The following is a 20,846-nucleotide window of genomic DNA, read 5'->3' as shown; positions in this document are numbered from 1 at the left end:
GAGGAAAAATTTCAAAATTTACATTAAATGCAGTAAAAGCAGTCGTTAAAGGAAAATGTATATATCTAAATGCTTCCATCAATAAAAGAAAGAGCAGTTCAATGAATTAAGCATGGAACTAAAAAAAAAACTTAGAAAAAATTTAAAATCTTCACTTTAACTCCAAAAAGATATCCTGGATCTAAAAAGAGAAATTAATAAAACTGGGAAGTTATAATGCCATTGAAATAATACATAAACCTAGGAACTAGTTTTATGAATAAAACAATAATACAATAGATAAAAATGGTTGATTTTAAAAAAGATTTAAAATGGTTAATTTAAAAAAGAAAACCAAATTGCTAGTATGAAAAATTAGAAGGTATTCTGTACAATTATATTCCAGGAAAACTGGCAATCTGAATGAAATATATGACTGTTCAAAAAAATTAAACTGCTCATCAGAAAAATTGGGAAGAGAAATGAGGATGATACCAAAAAAAAATCCTGAAAAACAAGTCAACATCTTGCTTAAGGAGACTCAAAAATATTGAAGAAAATAACACTTCAAAAAATAGACTCACCTAAATGGCAAATGAGGTACAAAAATCAATGAGGAGAATGTCTTAAAAATATAACTGGCCGAATGGAAAAGGAGGTCCAAAAGCTCACTGAACAAAATAATTCCTTCAAAATTAGAATGGAGCTAATAGAATCTAATGGCTTTATGAGGAATCAAGAAATTATAAAAGAGAACCAAATGAATGAAAAAAAGAAGGCAATGTGAAATATCTCATTGGAAAAACCCCTGACATGGGAAATAGATGCAGGAGAGATAATTTAAAAATTATTGGACTACATGAAAGCCATGATCAAAAAAAGAAAAACATAGACACCATCTTTCTACAAATTATTAAGAAAATCCTCCCTGATGTTATTGAACCAGAGGGTAAAATAGAAGTTGAAAGAATCAATCATTCATGGTTTGAAAGATATACCAAAAGGAAAAATCCTAGGAATACTTTAGCCAAGTCCCAGTGTTCCCAGGTCAAGGAGAAAGCATTGGAAGCAGTCAGGAAGAAGCAATTTGATTGCTGTGGAAATACAATTAAAATAACACAAGACCTAGCAGATTCTACACTAAGAGATGGAAGGGCTTGGAATATGATATCCAGTGGTCAAAGGAGCTAGGGATAAAACCAAGAATCACCTACCCAGCAAAACTGAGTATATTATTCAGGGGAAAATGAACATTCAATGAAATAGAGGACTTTCAAGCATTCTTGATGAAAAGACCAGAACTGAATAAAAAATTTGACTTTCAAATGCAAGTATCAAGAGAGCCATGAAAAGGTAAATAGGAAAGAGAAATCACGAAGGACTTATTAAAGTTGAACTGCTTACATTCCTACATGGAAAGATATTTGTAACTTGTGAGACCTTTCTCAATATTAGGGTAGTGGGAGGAAATGGATAGATAGATAGATAGATAGATAGATAGATAGATAGATAGATAGATAGATAGATAGATAGATAGATAGATAGATGATAGATAGATAGAGGACACAAGTTGAGCTGAACATGAAGGGATGGTATCTAAAACAAATAAAATTAAGGGATGAGAGAATAATATATTGGGAGGAGAAAGGGAGAGATAGAATGGGGGTAAATTACCTCACATAAAAGAGGCAAGAAAAAGTTTTCTTAATGGAGGGGAAGAGGTGGGAGGTAGGAGGGAATGAGTGAACCTTACTCTCATTGGATTTACTTTAAGGAGGGAATAACATACATACTCAATCTGTTATCTTACCTTTCAGGAAAGTATAAGGGGAGGGAATAGTTAGAAGCAAACACTTTTGAAAAGGGACAGGGTCAAAGGAGACAATAGAATAAATGGGGGGGAATGGGATGGAGGGAAATATAGTTAATCTTTTATAACATGACTATTATAGAAGTGTTTTATATAGCTACACATCTATAACCTATAATTGCTTGCCCTTTCCACATGGGTTGATAGGGAGGTAAGAAGGGATAGAATTTGTAGCTCACAGTTTTAAAAACAAATGTTAAATTTTTTTTACAGGCAATGGAGTATAGAAATCTATATTTTCCCGCAAGAAAGTAAGGGGCAAGGGAATAAGGGTGGGTGATAAAAGGGAAGGCAGACTGGGAGAAGGGGTAATCAGAATGTATGTCATCTTGGCTGAGGTGTAGGAGAGAGATAGGGAGAAAATCTGGAACTCAAAATCTTGTGGAAATAAATTTTGAAAACTAAAGTAATTAATAAAAAAAGAAAATGAAGAATCAAACATGAAAAACTGTTTGATTTAGGATTGGATAAGCAGTAAGACAAGGCTACATCTTATCTATTTAATTTATAATTAGAGAGAATTATGTGAAATACCAAAATTAAAAGCCATAATTAAAGTTGCCAGGGGAAATTTCAACAATCTCAGATGTGAAGATCATACCACTCTGATAGCAGGAAGTGAAGAAGAATTAAGAACTCTTTTTCATGAGGGTGAAAGAGGACAGTGTAAATGTTGTCTTAAAGCTTAACATTAAAAAAAAAGATATTGGCAACTAGTCCCATCACTTCCTGGTAAATGGAGAGAGATGTACTAGAAGCAGTGTCAGATTTCACATTCTTGAACTCAAAAATCACTGCAGACAGTAACTGAAGCCCAGAAATTAAAAGACACTTTCTCCTTGGTAGGAAAGTTATGGCAAATCTGGATAGACAGTATACTAAAAAAAGCAGAGACATTTCCTTATTAACAAAAGTGTGTATTTTTTTTTTCTTCTTTAGCAATGTATGGCTGTGTAAGTTGGAAAATAAGGAAAACTGAGTGCTACAGAATCGATGGTTTTGAATTATGGTATGGGAGAAGAATTTTGAGAGTCCCTTGGACTGCAAGGAGATCAAATCACTCAATATTTAAATTAATTCCAACTATTCATTGGAAGGTCAAACACTGAAGTAGAAATTTAAATATTTTTCCAAATAATGAGAATTCAGAACTTATGAGAAAAGGTTCTAATGTTGGGAAAAGATTGAAGGCAAAACAAAAAGAGAACAGAAGAGGATGAAATGGATAGATAATGTTATAGAAAGAGTGAACATGAACTTTGGGAGATAGACGAGGATTGAAATGTGTGGTGTGCTATGGTCGATGGTGTCATGAAAAGTCAGAAATGACCACCACTATCTTGACTTCAGTCCCAGCACTCTATCCATTGTTTCCGCCAAGCCACTATAGGTAGTAATGGTGCAGAAACATCAGGACATTCAAGGCTATAAAAGCAAGCCTCACTTTTCTGTTTATCTTTTTAAGTTATCTAGAAGTATTGCTTGCATAAAGTGCTTAATAATGTTTTATTTCCTTTTTAATATTTTATCTGAATTTAATTCTAGTCCTTATCACATTAACATTACCAAGATATTTAATAAAATCCCAATTATTAATGATAAATAATCATAATGTTGTAATGGTAAGCAAACAAGTACATAGCACCTTGTTTCAGTTAAACCTTGCCCTTGGGGGGAAGAGTCAAGATGGGAGAGTAGAAACAGGACTTCTGTGGGGCTTTGTCTCCCACCTACTCCAATTCATGTAAAAGGTGACTCTGAACAAATTTTGGAGCTACAGAACCCACAAATTGAAACAGAAGCTAACCTCCCACTGAGGACAGGCCAGCAGGCTGGCAGTAAGGGGTGAGCACAGACCTCTTGGAGCTAACCCCAGCCTTGCATGAACCCAGGGGTTTTAGCCTCAGGGTGGGCCTGTCCAGCAGCCACCTGGAGGGACTTCAGATCACCAGCAGCTGTGGCTGTTTTCAGAATTGTCAACACATAGAAGCTGAGGAAAAAGTCAGTGCAGTGTGGACTTTGGGATCCAAAGTTTGGGAGTGTGGTCAGCCTTTGCCCCTGGGGAGAGAAGCCACTGAGGCACCACGGATGTGCAGCAACCACAATGTGGCAGCTTCAGTTTCTGGCCTGCAGATTGTAGCGGGACCAATAAAACAGACTGAGGGGTAATTTCTCTTGCGTCAACCTGTTTGAATCTGGATTTCTGTCTAAGGTGGAGGTCCTGGTTTCTGACCAGTTTGCCAGAGTGTGTGGAGGCTTCAAAGAGGTCACCCAACTAATACCTTCAGCAGCTGAGAAAACCCCAGCAATTGGGACAAAGGTCCTCTATCTGGTGGCAGAGTCCTACTGTGCAAAAAGCCCAAAAATCAAGTAATTGAGTGGCAACATGAGCAGGCAAAGGAAACAAAGCAAACAGAACAATCCAACTTTGCAATCCTATTTTGAAGACAAAAAGGATCAAAGCATGGAGCAGGAGGAAGACAATGAAGTCAGAACTCTTGCACCAAAAGCTTCCAAAAAATATGAGCTAGTTACAGGCCATAAAGGACCTTAAGAAGGATTTTGAAAATCAAATAAGAGAAATGGATGAAAAATTGAGAAGAGTAAAGAGAATGATGTAAAAAAAATTATGAAATGAGAGTCAGTAACCTGACTGAAGAAAATAACACCTTAACAATATACTAACTAAAATGCCAAGAGAGGCTCAAAAAGGCAACAAGGAGAATAACTTAAAAAGCTAAATTTGCCTGATGGAAAAAGAATCTCAAAATCTCACTGAAGAGAATCATTCCTACAGAATTAGATTGGAGCATATGGAAGCTAGTGACTTTATGAGAAATCAAGATACTATTAAACAGAGCCGAACAAATGAAAAAATAGAAGGCAATGTGAAATATCTCATTGGGAAAACCACTGACCTGGAAAATACATCCAGGAGAGATAATTTAAAAATTATTGGACTACCTAAAAGCCATGATCAAAAAAACCCTAGAAACCATCCTTCAAGAAATTGTCAAGGAAAATTGCCCTGATATTTTAGAATGAGAGGGCAAAATAGAGGTTGAAAAAATCCATCGATAACCTCCTGAAAATGATCCCAAAAAGAAAACTCCTAGGAATATTAGAGCCAGGTTCTGGAATTCCCAGACACAGAAGAAAATATTACAAAAAGCTAGGAAGAAACAATTTGAATATTGTGGAAAAACAATCAGGATAATACAGGATCTAGCAGCTGCTACACTGAGGGATTGAAGGGCTTGGAACACGATATTCTGGAGGTCAAAGGAGCTGGAACTAAATCCAAGAATCACCTACCCAGCAAAACTGAGTATCATGTTTCAGGGGAAAATATGGTCATTCAGAGGAATACAGGACTTTTTTTTTTGCTTTTCAGAGGGCAATTGGGATTAAGTGACTTGCCCATAGTTACATGGCTAGTAAGTGTGTCAAGTTTCTGATGCCGGATTTGAACTCAGGTCCTCCTGACTCCAGGGCTGGTGCCTTATTCCCTCCTCCAGCTAGCTGCCCCAAATAGAGGACTTTAAAGAATTCTTGATAAAAAGAATTAGAATTGAATAGAATATTTGACTTTCAGATACAAGAAGCAAGAGAAGCATGAGAAGGTAAACAAGGAAAAGAAATCATAAGGACCTTTTCAATGTTGAACTATTTACCTCCCTACATGGGAAAATGATAATTGTAACTATGAAACTTTTCTCAGTATGATAATAGTTGAAGGGAATACAAATGTGTGTGTACACACACACACACACACTAACACATACATATATATGTCTATACAGGAGGGTATATCGGTGAATGAATACATATGTGAATGTGTGTATATATGTATACAGGTATACATAGAGAGAGGGCACAGGTCCAATTTAATGGGAAGGGATGATACTTAAAAGGTGAATTTAAGAGGTAAGAGAGGAATATAATGAGAGGAGATTGGGAGAGATAGAATGAGGTAAACTATCTCATATAGAAGAGGTAAGAGAAAATGGATACAATGGAGGGAAAGAACAGGAAGACAAAAGTGAATGGGTCAAATTTATTCTCATTGAATCTGGCTTAGGGAGGGAATGAGGTGCCACTAAATTGGGTATCTTGCCCTACAAGAGAGTAGGGGGGAAGGGGATGAGAGGGAGGATGATGGAAGGGAGGGCAGGCTGGGGGGGGGAAATTGGAAGCACCCACTTTTGAAAAGGGACAGGATCAAAGTCAAGAATAGAACAAGTGGGAGGTTGGATAGGAGGGAGGGAAATATAGTCAGTCTTTTACAATTAATCCATTATGGAAATGGTTTGCATAGCTACACATGTACAACCTATATTGAATTGCTTATCTTCCCAGTGAGAGTGGGTGTCAAAGAGGAAGGGAATGAATCTGCAATTGAAAGCTTTGAAATCAAATGTTTAATATACATATATATATATATATACACATATATACACACACAGAGATATATATATACACACATTATATATATATATATATATATATACTGTTATTAATATTATTTTATATGTAACTGGGAAATAAGTTATACAGGCAATGGGGCATAGAGATCCACTGTGCCATACTGAAAGTTGGATAGGGTCTGTGAGAAGATATGGGAGAAAGCAGATTGGAGGAGGGGATATCCAGTGGGGTCGCTGATTTGGGGTGGTGTGTAAAGGAGAAAACATGGAGAAAATTTGTAATTCAAATCCTGTGGAAATGAACGATGTAAGTAGAAGTTAATAAAGCATTTGATAAAAAAAATAAAAAATCTTGCACTTGATTATATCAAACCTTGCTTACAAACAGAATTTATGAAACCCACAGTGGGAGGAACTTGTTGATGCAACAGGAAGGTGTGGAACATGTTAATGGCCTTATATAAGGAGAAGCCCAAGCTGGGAGAGAGCAGAACTGAGAAGGGGAACAGTTGTAGAGGCCAGGAACTCTGTTTGTCTGTTCTTCCTGTGTTGATTTTTGTTTGTGTTGCTTTGTACAGACACCCTGGAACCTTACTGGAAGCCCTGAAAGAGGATTTTCTTGTTGCCCTTTTACAGAAGTCATGGAAAAAAGTTTCAGAGGTCCTGGGACCATACTGATGATGTGTTTTGTATTCTCAGGCCTTGTTGGTGGGCCTGTGTTGATTTCACATGCAGATAGTGAATTTATGAGGGTACAGGCAATGTGCATGAATGTTATTGTGGCTCTATTAAGCTTAGTCTTCCCAAAAACAGAAATTGTGAAGGACTTGAGGTGGACTAGACATTGTGAGCTTCAATATGGAAGTGGAGGAATAGCTGAGAGCTGCCTACCTGTCAATACAGGTGACAGTTGGGTAAATTCAGGCAGAAACTTGACCTATGGAAGAGGAACATGGAATTTGGTAGCCAGCTTCAATTAAAGGTGAAAAGACCTCTCCTTAGGTACTTAGTGCTGACTGAAAAGATCATGATTTACTATGGCGTAGGGATGGAAGAACTTTGTACTCTTATACCTTGTTACCCTTAAGGATGATTGAGTTAAGGATGATTGGAAACTCATCTACAATAAAGAAGAAAGAAGACTTTTTGACCACAAGATTAAGACAATGTGAGCTAGGGGTGGAGAACTTTGACCTTTATACTTTGTGTCCCTTAAGAATGCTTGCTCATTAAGAATGATTGAGTTAATAACTTACTAAATGATTGTACTTTGCGTCCCTTAAGGAGGCTCTCTCCTTAAAGATGATTGAGCTAAGGACTTACTGAATGATATCTTTTGCTTCAAAACCATGTGTCAACTTTAGTGAAAAGATGTTATGTTATAACATTGTGAATGCTGTACTTTGGTTTCTGTGAATGTTTTGATTTAATTTACTGCTGAATAGAGAGCTCATTATATTCTGTGATCAGAACCATAAAGCTATTCACAGCAGCAGTCCTCTGGAAAGCTGCTCATGCTTGGCTTTACAAATGTACAAATATTTTACCAGGTTTGCACTCAATTAGGAAAACAACATGTAACTTAACTTTATCATTTGCTCCCCATATGCCTCATTCAGTCAACTAGTAACTTAAAAATTATTTTCAAAGTAATGAAAATATCTAAAATACTAGAAATTATTTACATCAGGAGATTTTGGTCTTTTTTATATAAAACAACAAAATGAGACTCATTTTTTTCCTTTCTTTTGCATTGGGCCCCTGGTTTTCTCAGATTTTATGATATTGCACCTACCTATCTAAACTTTTTCAATCTCCTTTACTGTGTCTTCACCCAGGTTATACTTACTAATTTGAGGTGTACCCAAAGAGACTCCCCCGAACCTTTTTCTCTTCTCTGTCTTTACTTATAAATTTCACTTAAAAATAATTAGTTTCCACAGTTTCAATTATCATCTGTTTGTCATTCAAAGCCCTTCATATTCTAAACCTGCTTTATTTTCCAGTCTTCTTAGATATTACTTCCTGATGTGTTAACTGATACAGTGACACCAGCTTCCATATTTGTTCATGAAGAAGACACCCCACTTGACAACTCCAAGCATTTTCTCTGACAGGCCCCCAAGCCTGGACTATTCTCTCATCAATTTCACCAATTAGCTTCTGTGACTTTTATTATATCCCAATTAATAACCCATTGTATTAGCAAGCACCCTAGCAGGCCCAGGATAGCCTGCTAGTTCAGGTTCTTTTGATCTGCTTTATTAAAGGGATTAACAATCCTACTTTAATTACAGAGAAAGAAGTAAGTACAGAAAATACAAGCAGAGAAATTAGCACAAAGACCAACATACAGGACTCTACTTGTCTGAACATATCAATATTGCTATACATTTTACATAAATCACTGCATCAAGGGAGCTCAGACAACATCTAAGTAGTTAGGGGGCTCTGAGCATATAGCTACTCAGAGTCTCAACCAGGATATCAAAAGATCTTCCTCATAAGCAAACTCACAAAGCAAAATGCCAGCCTCCCAGAATATATAACAAAGACTGGGTCCTTGATTGGTTCAGAGTCAGAAGGCACAAAACCTACTTGTCTCAGAATAGCTGTGAATTACCAGGGTTCAAAGGAGATTAATACTTTAGAAGTTTACAATTTCGCAGAGCCTAGGAAACCAAACTCCAGAGAAAAAAAATAAAAACACTTTGCTTATGCTTCATTCCACCTTTTTAGGATACTGGCCTTTACACTTAACACTCAGCCCTTACCCACCTACACAGGTGAAGAAGAGATTTTTACAGCCATGAATCCTGGAAATCGAAGAGGAATAATCACAAAATAAAACATCATGAATTTCACATTTGCAAAATACATAATGTAACAACTTGTTACCAGGCTAGCCACATGGCCTTAAATAAACACAAAAGTATATAACATACCTCCCCACCCTACACATTCTTTGGGGGTCAAAATCTTTGGGGAGCAAAGTAACCAGATCCTTCTCTCTTAATCCTAAACAAAAATGTCAAAGAAAGTCCTCTTGGGGGTTTGTCCTTTTCCCCACACTGCCCTAACAGGCATCCTTCTAGCACTGTCAAGTGCAGGCTCTAATGAGCCGAATCCCAGTCCATAACACTGCTCCAAAACCCCCACCCCTTCCAGGTCTTGAAGGGTGGCTGGGCAACAAAGCCAACATGGTGTGCCCTGGGAGTCCACTGCACTTTCCTCCACCTACCATAGACAACTCCACCTCCTGGGGAATGTGGCAGGAAAGCACCCTCAGTACTCCTGCCTGAGTCCTGATTCAGGCAGCTCTCTGCTTCATACACTCACTTCTCTGCTCCTGCTCCATGGTTCTACTCCACTTTCCCTGCTTTTTATGCTTCTGAAAACTGCTCCAGGATCTGTTTTAAGATCTGTGGGGGCAGTGCTCCTACATGCGCTCTGAATACACTGCACTTTCAGGGCCTTCACCTCTCTAGCACAGTCCAGGATAGAGCTACTCCACTCAAGTGCTAGCTCCAGTTTTGGCCATCCCTACCTTCTACAAACTTGTTTTCCTTCCACAGCTGCTACTCTTCAGGAGTGCTAGTTGGGTATGGAGGGGAAAAGAGAGGTTATCTCCCAAGGGTCCTGCCCTGGGCACCTGGGAAACTTCTCCCATCACTGATTCATTGCCTGGTTCATCCCAGGTTGCTACTGCCCCTGGAGCTCCACAGAACCTCAACTATCATAACTGGAAAACAAGGGACAACTATCCTAGTCCCACAAAACCCCATACTTTCTGTTAGGCTATGTGAATCCTACTAACTATGCCAAGTGTATTAGCAAGCACCCTAAGGCCTACTAGCACAGATTCTTTTGATCTGCTTTATAAAGGAAAGACAACTTTAAAGGGTTAACAATCCTACTTTTAATTACATTCATTAGTTCAGTGGAAAGGTCAGCACCCTGTACTTGGAGCAAATACAAAAAGAGGAAATACAAGCTGATAAATTAGCACAAAGACCAACATACAAGATTTCAACTATCTGAGTAAAGCAATGTTACTATATACTTTGCATCCATCACGGGATCGAGGGAGCAAAGACATCTAAGCATTCAAAGGGCTCTGAATATATGGCTACTCAGAGACTCAACCAGGAAATCAAATGATCCTTCTCATGAGTGAGCCCACAAAGCAAGATGCCAACCTCCTAGAATATATAACAAAGTTTCATCCCCTGATTGGCTCAGAACCAGTAGGTATGATACCTACATGATTTAGCATAGCTGTGAATTATCAAGGTTCAAAGATGATCAATCTGTCAGATGTTCATAATTTAGCCAGGGTCTGGGAAATTGAACTCCCCCCCCAAAAATAACAAAAATGCCTCCTTGTTTGTGTTTACACCCTTGTGTTGTGTTTACACTTTTACAGGAAGCCTTCCCAATTTTTCTTATTTCTGGTGCCTTCCCTCTATTATTTCATATTTGTCATACACACACACACACACATATATCTTCTTTGAATATATTTGTTCACATGTTGTATTTCACATTAGATTGTGAGATCCTTGACTATGATTTTTCTTTTATTTCCCTACCCATCCTCAGTTCTTGGTATAGTTCCTGGAGCACTGTATACATTTAATAAATATGTATTGATTTATTGACCTTTGTTCAGATGATACCATGATTTATATAATCCAGGCTTAATCATTCTCTTGATAAAATCAACCACCTCTTTGATATCTCAAGCCGGATACCCCATAGGCAAATCAAATTCAACATATACAAAGATAACTCATTTTCTCCCAACATCCTCAACTCTTTTCAACTTTGTCATTATTCTTGAGAATACCACAATCTTCCAATTATGAAGGCTCAATACCTTTGTGTCAACCTCAACTTCTAACTTAAACTTAGCCCATATATTCATAATGAACTTGATGCTGTCTTCTTGTTTATTTATTCACAACATCCTTTCTATATATCCTGTTCTCTCCACTCGCATAGTCCTCATCCTGGTATAGATGGCTTATCTCATTATTTCATGACTGGACTATTGCAAGAGCCCTCTGGTTGGACTTGTCTATTCATTTAAAAAAATACATTTCAATTACTATTTGAATTAGCTGTAACGTGATTTTTTGAATGTGTAGGCATAGTATTCCTCAGTTCAATTAATCTATCTGGTACCCCATTACACCCAGCACCAAATTTAAAATATTGTTTGACTTTCAATGCCCATCCCAAATTGGACCTTTTCTACTGTTTTAATCTTTTTTTTACAAAATTCAAGAGTAATGTCTATATATGCCATTCTTATCATCCTTTGGGAGCTATTTTCTTCATATTTCATCATTTGAACACAACCCTACAGATACTTTAAAGATTGCAAAATACCAAACAAAACTTTCAGAAAATAGCAAATATGGCTTAATGGCTAAAATTTATACTTTTATTTACAGGTTATGACATAGTAATTGCTGTTCATTATCTATTGGTGCTAGTGCCCTGGCAGAGTTGTTTTCAGGTTGTTGTCCATTATTAATAATACAAACATTCTAATTTACACCTACTTTGCTTTTTTCAGTCTAAATTGATGACTATGTACTACACATAGTAAGTACTTAATATTAATATTTATTTTGTTGTATACATGCCAATAGTATCTATATTCTTCTCCTGTACTTGTCTTACTGTACTGATTCATTGGTTCCTCCATCTTACCAAAGACTATTATAATTATCAAACAATATTTATGTTGCACATTTGCCTCCTTTAATTACATGGTATTGCTATAATTTAACTGTTTTGAGAGTATGATTTGCATTTAAATAATTTAAAAATCATAATGTTACAAGTGTGCCTAATTCATTATGAATTATGACTCTTTAAATATTGAATGTTTTATGAGGGCTTGGCATAGCCAAATTTAGGATATATTTAGATGCCTTGGCAATATTCCTGGAATGTTGTCATTGTCTAAGTACTGGGGCAAGTCTCAAAGGGTAGTGGTCAATTCCCACCTTTGCTTTGTCCTTTCTTCTGTTTACTGCCAGCAGGAGCATAGATGGTCTTAGAAGAGTTGTGTACCAACAACAGTCACATTATCTTGGATTGTGGAACTAGATAATTAAAAATCCCAAGGAAAGAGCACATGGATGATGTTCAAATACTTCAGGAGGTGAAGGATCTGTCAGTTTATCTTGGAGGTATATTTTATTTTTCAAAACCAATTTTAACACCTCTGGCTTTACTGATAGACTTCATAAATGGGTGTATTTAGTTTGGTCCCATAGTGGGGCAAAAGGGAAGAACATAATCTGTTTATGGATCCATGTATTGATACACTCTTAATCCAGTAACGGTGCATGATTTCATTGATGCAGGAACTCACACCATTGATGCAAATTATGATTCACAGAAAATTTAAAGGTCATCAAGTTTCCTGTGGTAATTCATGGTATATATTCACATATATAAATGTAGATCAATAATCATGAAGCCATTTTTTTCTCCTTGTGTAGATTAGAATTATACACTATTTTTTCCCCTTTGCTTGAACCAGACAGAGAAACATCCAACCTTGGTGCTTAGCTTCTCTTTTGGATCTTTGTTTCTTGTTAATAAATCAAGCAGGGATCTAGAAGACTGATTCCAGAGGGCAATAAGTGTAAAGGCCACAGGAAATGATTTGTTTTGGTCCAAGTCTGATTACAATGTCTCATCACTGACCCCTGGAAGAAGACTTGTTCTACTTTGTCCTATCAGAATTTTATTTGGGTACTATCAACCTGGAAAGGCTTTATTCATAGACCCAAAGATTGACTGCACATCTGTGACTTATGGAACAACACACACTCTATAAGCTTTATCACCAGGTTGGCTGTCATAGGATGAGCTCTGTGGCAACATCAGCTTTGAAAGTATATTTCCTCAGTTATACAAAGTTTGTGATATGTGTCAGCAGAAGTCTGACACATCAATGAGAATATTGATCTTTGAAATATGAAAGCAAGAAGAAAAGGTCATAGCTGGTTTACCTCACTTTTTCCCTCCCATTCTCTGTCTTTCTGTCTTTTCCCCCCAGTATCCCTATCTTTCTGTATATGTCTGTCTTCCTCTCCATCTTTCTCTATCTTGTTCTTCTTCTCCTTCCTTCTTTCTTTCTTCCTCCCTTTTCTCTTCTTTCTTTTCCTTCCTTTTCCTTCCTCTTTTCCTTCTTCCTTTTCATTCTTCCTTTATTCTTTTCTTTCTCTCATTTCATTCTTACTTACTGGCTTGCTTGACTAAAAGTAGTAGAAGCAGAAATAAATGAAGAGACTCTTCTGCCCCCTCACTGCCCTGACGACACTGTAGTTTAATACATTTTTACAAATTAGAAAAAAATGGTATTTGGGACCAAAACAAACATACTGCTTTCAATGATTTCTTTTCATAGAAAATATTTCCAGACAATTAACACTGCCTCGATGTGTAATGTACAATCTTAGGGGATTGTGATTTCTTTTCTTTCATTGAAGGTCTTCACACAAAGACTGAGTGAGTACTTGGTCATTATGTTCCAAAGGGAAATTTCTTTATGCCTCTAGTATGACGAAGACTGTATGTCCTCTGAAATCTCTCCAAACTCAGGCCACGTGTAGAAATAGTGAATGTAATGGATAGAAGATGAAGTAGGCTAACTATGTTGATAACTGTTGGGCACAGAAAACAGGTTCTTTAAGAACTTTCGGTTTCAACTCTTCCCAGTGGCCTTGCTCCCAGAAATTAAGATGATATATTTTTGTTGCTGTTGCTATTTTTATTTACTCTTTTATTTTTTTTCCCATCCAGCATGAGCTTTAGTGTATCTAGTTATGATTATCTCATCCAATGGAGAGAGAACATGGAGTGAAGTAGCAGATCCTCATATAACATTATAGGAAGGTTTAATTCTGGGATAGAAGCACTACCTTTAGCAGCTGAGGTGGTTTGATTATAATGAACTAGGCATCCCTAGGAGCAGGAATAGAGGTATGGGACCTGGAGTCTCTAATATACAGCAAGAACATGCCAGTTTATACTGAATAATGACTCAGGTATTGTAGGAAAGCAAACCTAAGATACAACAGAGTTTGACAACAAAGTCACCCTTTTTTGTTCATTTTCAATCAATTTTCTCATTTGTTAATGTGTGTACAAGTTGTTAAAGTGACATGATTTAAAATGACTCTCAAGTCAACAGTGCTGATGATGTTATAACTCTATTTATACTAAGAACAATCAAATGGATTTCTTTTTCCTCAAAAATGGTTGTAAGGCAACCAAAATCTCTAAAATAATTTTTTTTTATAAGAAAACAATATAAACATTTAAAAGGGGGAGGTAGAAGTCAGTCATTCATACAGGGATTTTTGTTGGGGGTGAAATGGGACAGGGGTCTACAGGAAATTGATGGAATCCTAATAAAGTAGCTACCCCCCAGCCCCAATATTCTAACTTCATTATACACCTAGCCCCACTGAACAGCAAGCCCACCATACCTGCTTACACTTTCCCCTCGCCCCCCACCAATGTCCTAACTTCTTCAAATATGCCTCATGGTTCACTGGAAAAACAGATGTGTCCCTGAACTCTTAGTTCCCACAGAAACAGCAGGTGTGTCCATGTGATGAGAACCCAGCCTCTACCTGGTTATTGCCCCCAGACCCATTCCCACAAAACAGATGTGTTCTTGTATTCAATCATAATCACATCATCCATGCAGCCAAGACAGGACCATAATACCTAACTATCTGTCTTAACCAGATAGGATCACAATCCCTAGCCAGCTGGAGGACAGAATATTTAACCACAGAACTATAGATGAGATCCCTCCTCCATTAACTATTCCCTTAACAAATTCCTCATACCTTTGTAATATTAATGACATTCCTCTTTTCTATGTAAATTTCTGTTATGTAATTGCATCTTTAACCTATAAAAATTCATCTTGCTTTCTCTAAAGTTACAGGTTCCTCTTGGAACTTAGCCCACTTCATGAGAGATGTTAATCTCAATGAATGCCTATACCTGCATTAGAGGTGGTCTGATTCTGAATTCTTTGAGATGGTTGCACCACAACACATCAAGAAACTGCAACAGTTTTTGGGTGGGCAAAGCCCCCATCTCAATGATTTTTTGGCCTTCCTGGGTTTAAATTGCAACAAAATCAAGCAATAAATTTTATTGAATTGCATTGTTTTCACTTAAATTGATCACTTACTGAATGAGTTAACCAAGTAATATGATTGAGGACATAAATAAATAGCAAGTGCAATAAATTACAGAGTCCATAACAATTAATAGAATATATTTTAATTAATAGAATATACTTCTATTCAAACAATATTACTTTGAATTATATTTTCTATTGATAATTTAAAATACATTTAAATCTACCTATTATCTCCTATAAAAAGAGTTGATTCACCAATAAGTATTGTTTCCAATAATTTTCAATGACTACAGTAATGCCTTTGACTGGATGGATCGTAATAAAATGTGGCCAATCCTCAAACATGTGGGAGTACCAGATCATCTTAATAGTCTTTTGAGGAACCTGGAGGTGGTCAGGAAGCATCAGTTAGAGTCAAACAAGGATCAGTTTAAGTTTTAAAAGGGAGTAATGGCATGGATGTATATTGTCACCTTATTTATTTAATTTATGTGGAGAGTACATAATGTGAAATGCCAGGATGAATGAATGAAAAGTTAGAATTGGGGATGCCCGGAGAAATATTAACAATCTCAGATATGCAGACAATACCATTCTGATGGTAGAAAGTGACAAAAAATAAAGAATCCTCTTCATAAGAAAGAAAAGAGTGTAACAACTGTCTTGAAGCTTAACATAAACAACCAGCACCAAGAACATGGCAACTGGTCCCATTACTTCCTGGCAAATAGAGGGAGAAGTGGAGGCAGTGTCAGATTTTCTACTCTTGGGCTTAAAGATCACTGCAGACAGCAGGTGTAGCCATAGAATTAAAAGACACGTGGCCCTTGAAAGTAAAGCTATGGCAAATCTGGATAGCATTCTAAAAAGCAGAGACTACACCAGGCTAACAAAAGTCTCTATAGTCAAAACTATGCTTGTTTGTTTCTTTGTTTTCCAGTAGCAATTTTTGACTGCGAGAGTTGGACTATGCTTATGAATCTTGATGCTGGAGAAGTCCCTTGAAGATCAGGTCAGTCAGTACTTAAAGAAATTAATTCAGGGGGGCAGCTAGGTGGTGCAGTGAATAGAGCACCAGCCCTGAAGTCAGAAGGACCTGAGTTCAAACACAGCCTTAGACACTTGACATTTAATTAGCTGTATGACCTTGTCACTTAACCTCAATTGCCTTCCCTCCTCCAAAAAAAAATTATAAAATAACAAAATTAATTAAGGCTATTCACTACAAGGTTAAATATAAAGGCTGAAACTGAAATTCTTTGGCCACATGGTGAGAAGAAGACTCACTGAAAAAATCCCTGATGTGGGGAAAGATTAAAGGGAAGAGGAAAAGGAAGTGGCACTGAATAAGATGGATAGATAGTGTCATGGAAACAATGAACAGGAACTTGGACAGACTCAGAGAGATAGTGGAGGACAGAAGGGCCTGGCTGCTGTAGCCCTTGGTGTTATGTAGAGTCAGACATGACTGAATGATTGAACAATCACTAGTAGTATTTAATTGTTTATGTAATAATGTAATTTATGTATTATTTACACTCTAAATATTTTCCAGGTATTTTGCTAAGTCCAGAGTATATAAAACCTAAAAAGTCCATGTCCTCAAGGAATTTCTTCTGTTACAGGAAAATAAATGAACAGAATAAATACAAATATTTAAACACTAAAGGAAAATAAAGGGAAAAAAAATTGGGGAAAGCCGACCATTATCTGAACAGGGAAATTTCAGGATAACACTGCAGTCTTATCAGGAATGTAGTACTTGGGAACTGAAGGGAGTATTAAAGGAACCTAGGGATTTTAGAGAAAATTGCAAAGAGCAAGTCTAGGCTTGATGGGCAGCATGTGAAAAGATAAAGAGATGGGAGATTAAATGTCCTCTATGGGCAGTGGGACACTATAGGCAGCTCTAACTGGCTTGTAGTAGTTGTCTATTAAATTTTTAGTGGGAGAATTCACACCTCAGAAATTAACAATTGCTACAAATCATTTTTTTTTTGTTTGTGATATATTATTTTGTTGATTTTTAGATTTAAAGAAATGTTAATATTGAAGATTAAACTTAAATGCATGTTGCATACTTTATTTTTCTGGAGAATTCATTAAAATTTAAGAGAGTAGCCATGAATTGCTCTAGAATTATTGCTAGGGCAACATAGGATTGCAGTACAAGGTTCAGGCTTATGTTGTTTATGAGGAAACTGAGATTCATTGAGGTAAGTCAATTTTTCTAATTAACATAGCATCAAAGGAAAGATTTCAAACCAGATTCTATGACTATAGATCCAGTTCTCTTTAAAAGGAATTAATAAAATAGTTGGATAGATGATTGAGAGATAAAGAGACAAGGAGAAAGATAAAAAGAGAGAAAAGATACATGATAAATGAAAGACATCTAGTTAGATTTATCATCTAGAATTAATATCTGCAAAATCAAGATTTTACCCATACAATTGATTTTCATGAAATACTTTAATATAACTCTTTTCCTATAGGTTCTGACCTCTTTACTTCTCTTCCCCTTTCCCAACTTCTTCTCCTATTTTTGATCTGAATACTTAGTAATGGTAATGACTATATTTGACCCCATGTAAGAGGTATAAGATGCACCTCTTGCTTGCTTGAAGAGGTGGGACACTATGGGTGTAGAATACTTCATATAATTTCAGACTTTTTAGATTTTCGCTTGTTTGTTGAACTTTCACCCACCCGCATCCACATCCCCAAAGAATACAATGAAAAACATTGGTAATATTAAAATAAAATATACTAATGGAGACATATTTTTAAGAAATGTTTCCATACAGAGAGACAGAAAAAAACAATATAATTCATCTGAAAGAACAAAAGGTCAGGAAGAACAAAAAAAAAACAATGGAAAAAAACACAAGGAAGGTAAACTATAATTTCCAGACCTCAAATCACATCATAAAGTGGAAATTATCAAAACAATCTGGTGCTGGATGAGAAATGGAGTGGCAGATCAGGGGAATGGATTTTATGTGCCATATATTGTATTGAATTATCATAGTAATCTAGCATATAATAAACCCAACAATTCAAACTTTCAAAACAACAACAAAAACACATTATTTGAGAAAAACTGCTGGGCAAACTGGAAAACAGTATGGCAGAAACTAGGGACAGACCAACATCTCACACTATATACAAAGATTAGGTCAAAATGGGTATACGATTTACACATAAAGGGTGATACCATAAGGAAATCAAGAGAGCAAAAAATTGTTTTCCTGTCAGATCTATGTATAAGGGAAAAATTTATGACTATAAGATATAACAAGCTTTATTAAACTTAAAAAGAGATAATTTTGATTATGTATATGTATACATATATATGAAAAGATCCAAAAATTAAACCAATATAATCAAAATTAGAAGAAATCAGAAAACTGGGGGAAAATTACATCAAGTAATATTTACAGAACTGAGCCAAATTTATAAGTATACAAGTAATTCTCAAATTGATAAATGGTCCAAGGACATGAAAAAGCAGTTTTCAGAAGAAGAAATAAAAACTACCTAGAAGCATATGAAAAGAAATGCTCCAAATCATTATTGATTACATAAAATTTAAAAACCACTGAGGTACCACCCCATACCTATCAGATTAACTAATTGACAAAAAAGGAAAATGATAAATGTTGGAATGGACGTGCAAAAATTGGGACAGTAATGTCCTGTAGTGGAATTGTGAATTGTGTCAACCATTCTGGAGAGCAATTCAGAATTATGCCTAAAGTGCTATAAAACTATGCACACTCTTTCATAGAGCCATAATACTGTTAGATCTATATCCAAAAGAGACAAAATTAAAGGTAAAAGAAATGTATAAAAATATTTATAGAAATTCTTTTTGTAGTGGCTAAGAATTGAGAATCAAGGGTATGGCCAGCAATTGGGGAATGACTGAACAAGTATATGATTGTTATGGAATATTATTGTGCTATAAGAAATGACAAGCAGGCTCATATCAGAAAAACCTGAAAAGACTTACATGAACTGATGCAAGGTGAAATTAGCAGAATCAAAATGTTTAACACGTGCATGATGAAGAAGTGTGAATGACTTAGAAATTATCAGTAATATAATGATCCAAGGCTATCTGAAAGGACTCATGATGAAATATACCATCCACATCCAGAGAAAGAACTGATATTATCTGATAATGCTCCATTTTCCCTAATGGTCCTTTCATTCCTTGAATCTCTCTCTCTCTCTCTCTCTCTCTCTCTGTATATATATATGTGTGTGTGTGTGTGTATGTGTGTATATCTTTCTCTCATCACTGTTTTGCTGTTATTGCTTTCACCAAATGTAAATGTGAAGATGGAGCTAGGGCATGGAATAGTGAAGAAAAATAAAGAAACAGAGACAGATGGACAGAAGAACACTATTTTTTTCTCTTGATTTCATTTTTTTTTTCATTTGAATCTTCTTGCACAAAATTACTAATATGGAGATGTTAGAGAGACAGAGAGAGAGAGAGAGAGAGAGAGAGAGAGATGCCTAATATAAGGTAAAATATTATACAAAATAAAACCTTTACTTATTTGCATGAAGATTAAAAAGAACTCCAAGGTCATTAACTGTAAGTTCCTAATTTTGCATTTGAGGAAAGTGAGTTCCAATCATCAGGTTATTTGTTTAATATCACAGATGTAAGAATAGCAAACCCAGGGATGCAAGGCAGTTTCTCTGACAACTTATGTTTAATGGTAGTGATAAACTTTTTTTCAAGTCCAAGCCAGCTGCACATCAGTGATAAAGATGAAATAACCCATCAGTCAGCAAGTTAAATGGTAACCTGTTGTATGATGAATGAGAAGATGCATTGATGAGACAGCCAACAATCTTGGGTCTCTGAATACTGAATATGAAGAAAGAAAAATAAAAGCAAAACAATATAAAGCTACCTCAAAGATTTTTGGGGGGAATGCATATTTACTATATTATAAATTTAAAAATAGGCATGTTTATTTCTTTCCTTTTAAATCTAATATCCAATGTCTTTTCTCATTTTCATACTTGTCGGTTTGCTGAACAAAATCTGTCAGTCATAGCATATTATATCAAGCATTTTTGGTGGCTGTATGATATGAACAAATATGTCTTGAGTGGACATACTACAATATTCATCTGCTCTTGTAAACTATGACAGTTTTGAATCCAGTTCTCAAGAGACAACCAATTTGTTTATCGATCCATAAATTCCAGGCAGGAGTTTAAAGAGAATAGTTCTTTTAAATATAGTTTTATTATCTGGACAAAATAGTTATATTCCAGAATCTTCTTGACAGAATGATCATGGATAATATATGATAAAGTGGCCTCATGTAACCCAAGTACATAATGTTCT

Source organism: Petaurus breviceps, unplaced genomic scaffold (genome assembly GCF_028583685.1).
Source record: "Petaurus breviceps papuanus isolate PSGF00001 unplaced genomic scaffold, PetGlider_PUasm1.0 490, whole genome shotgun sequence".
NCBI classification, from domain to species: domain Eukaryota; kingdom Metazoa; phylum Chordata; class Mammalia; order Diprotodontia; family Petauridae; genus Petaurus; species Petaurus breviceps.
The sequence above is the reverse complement of the archived record's forward strand: the minus strand, read 5'-3'. Positions refer to the sequence as shown.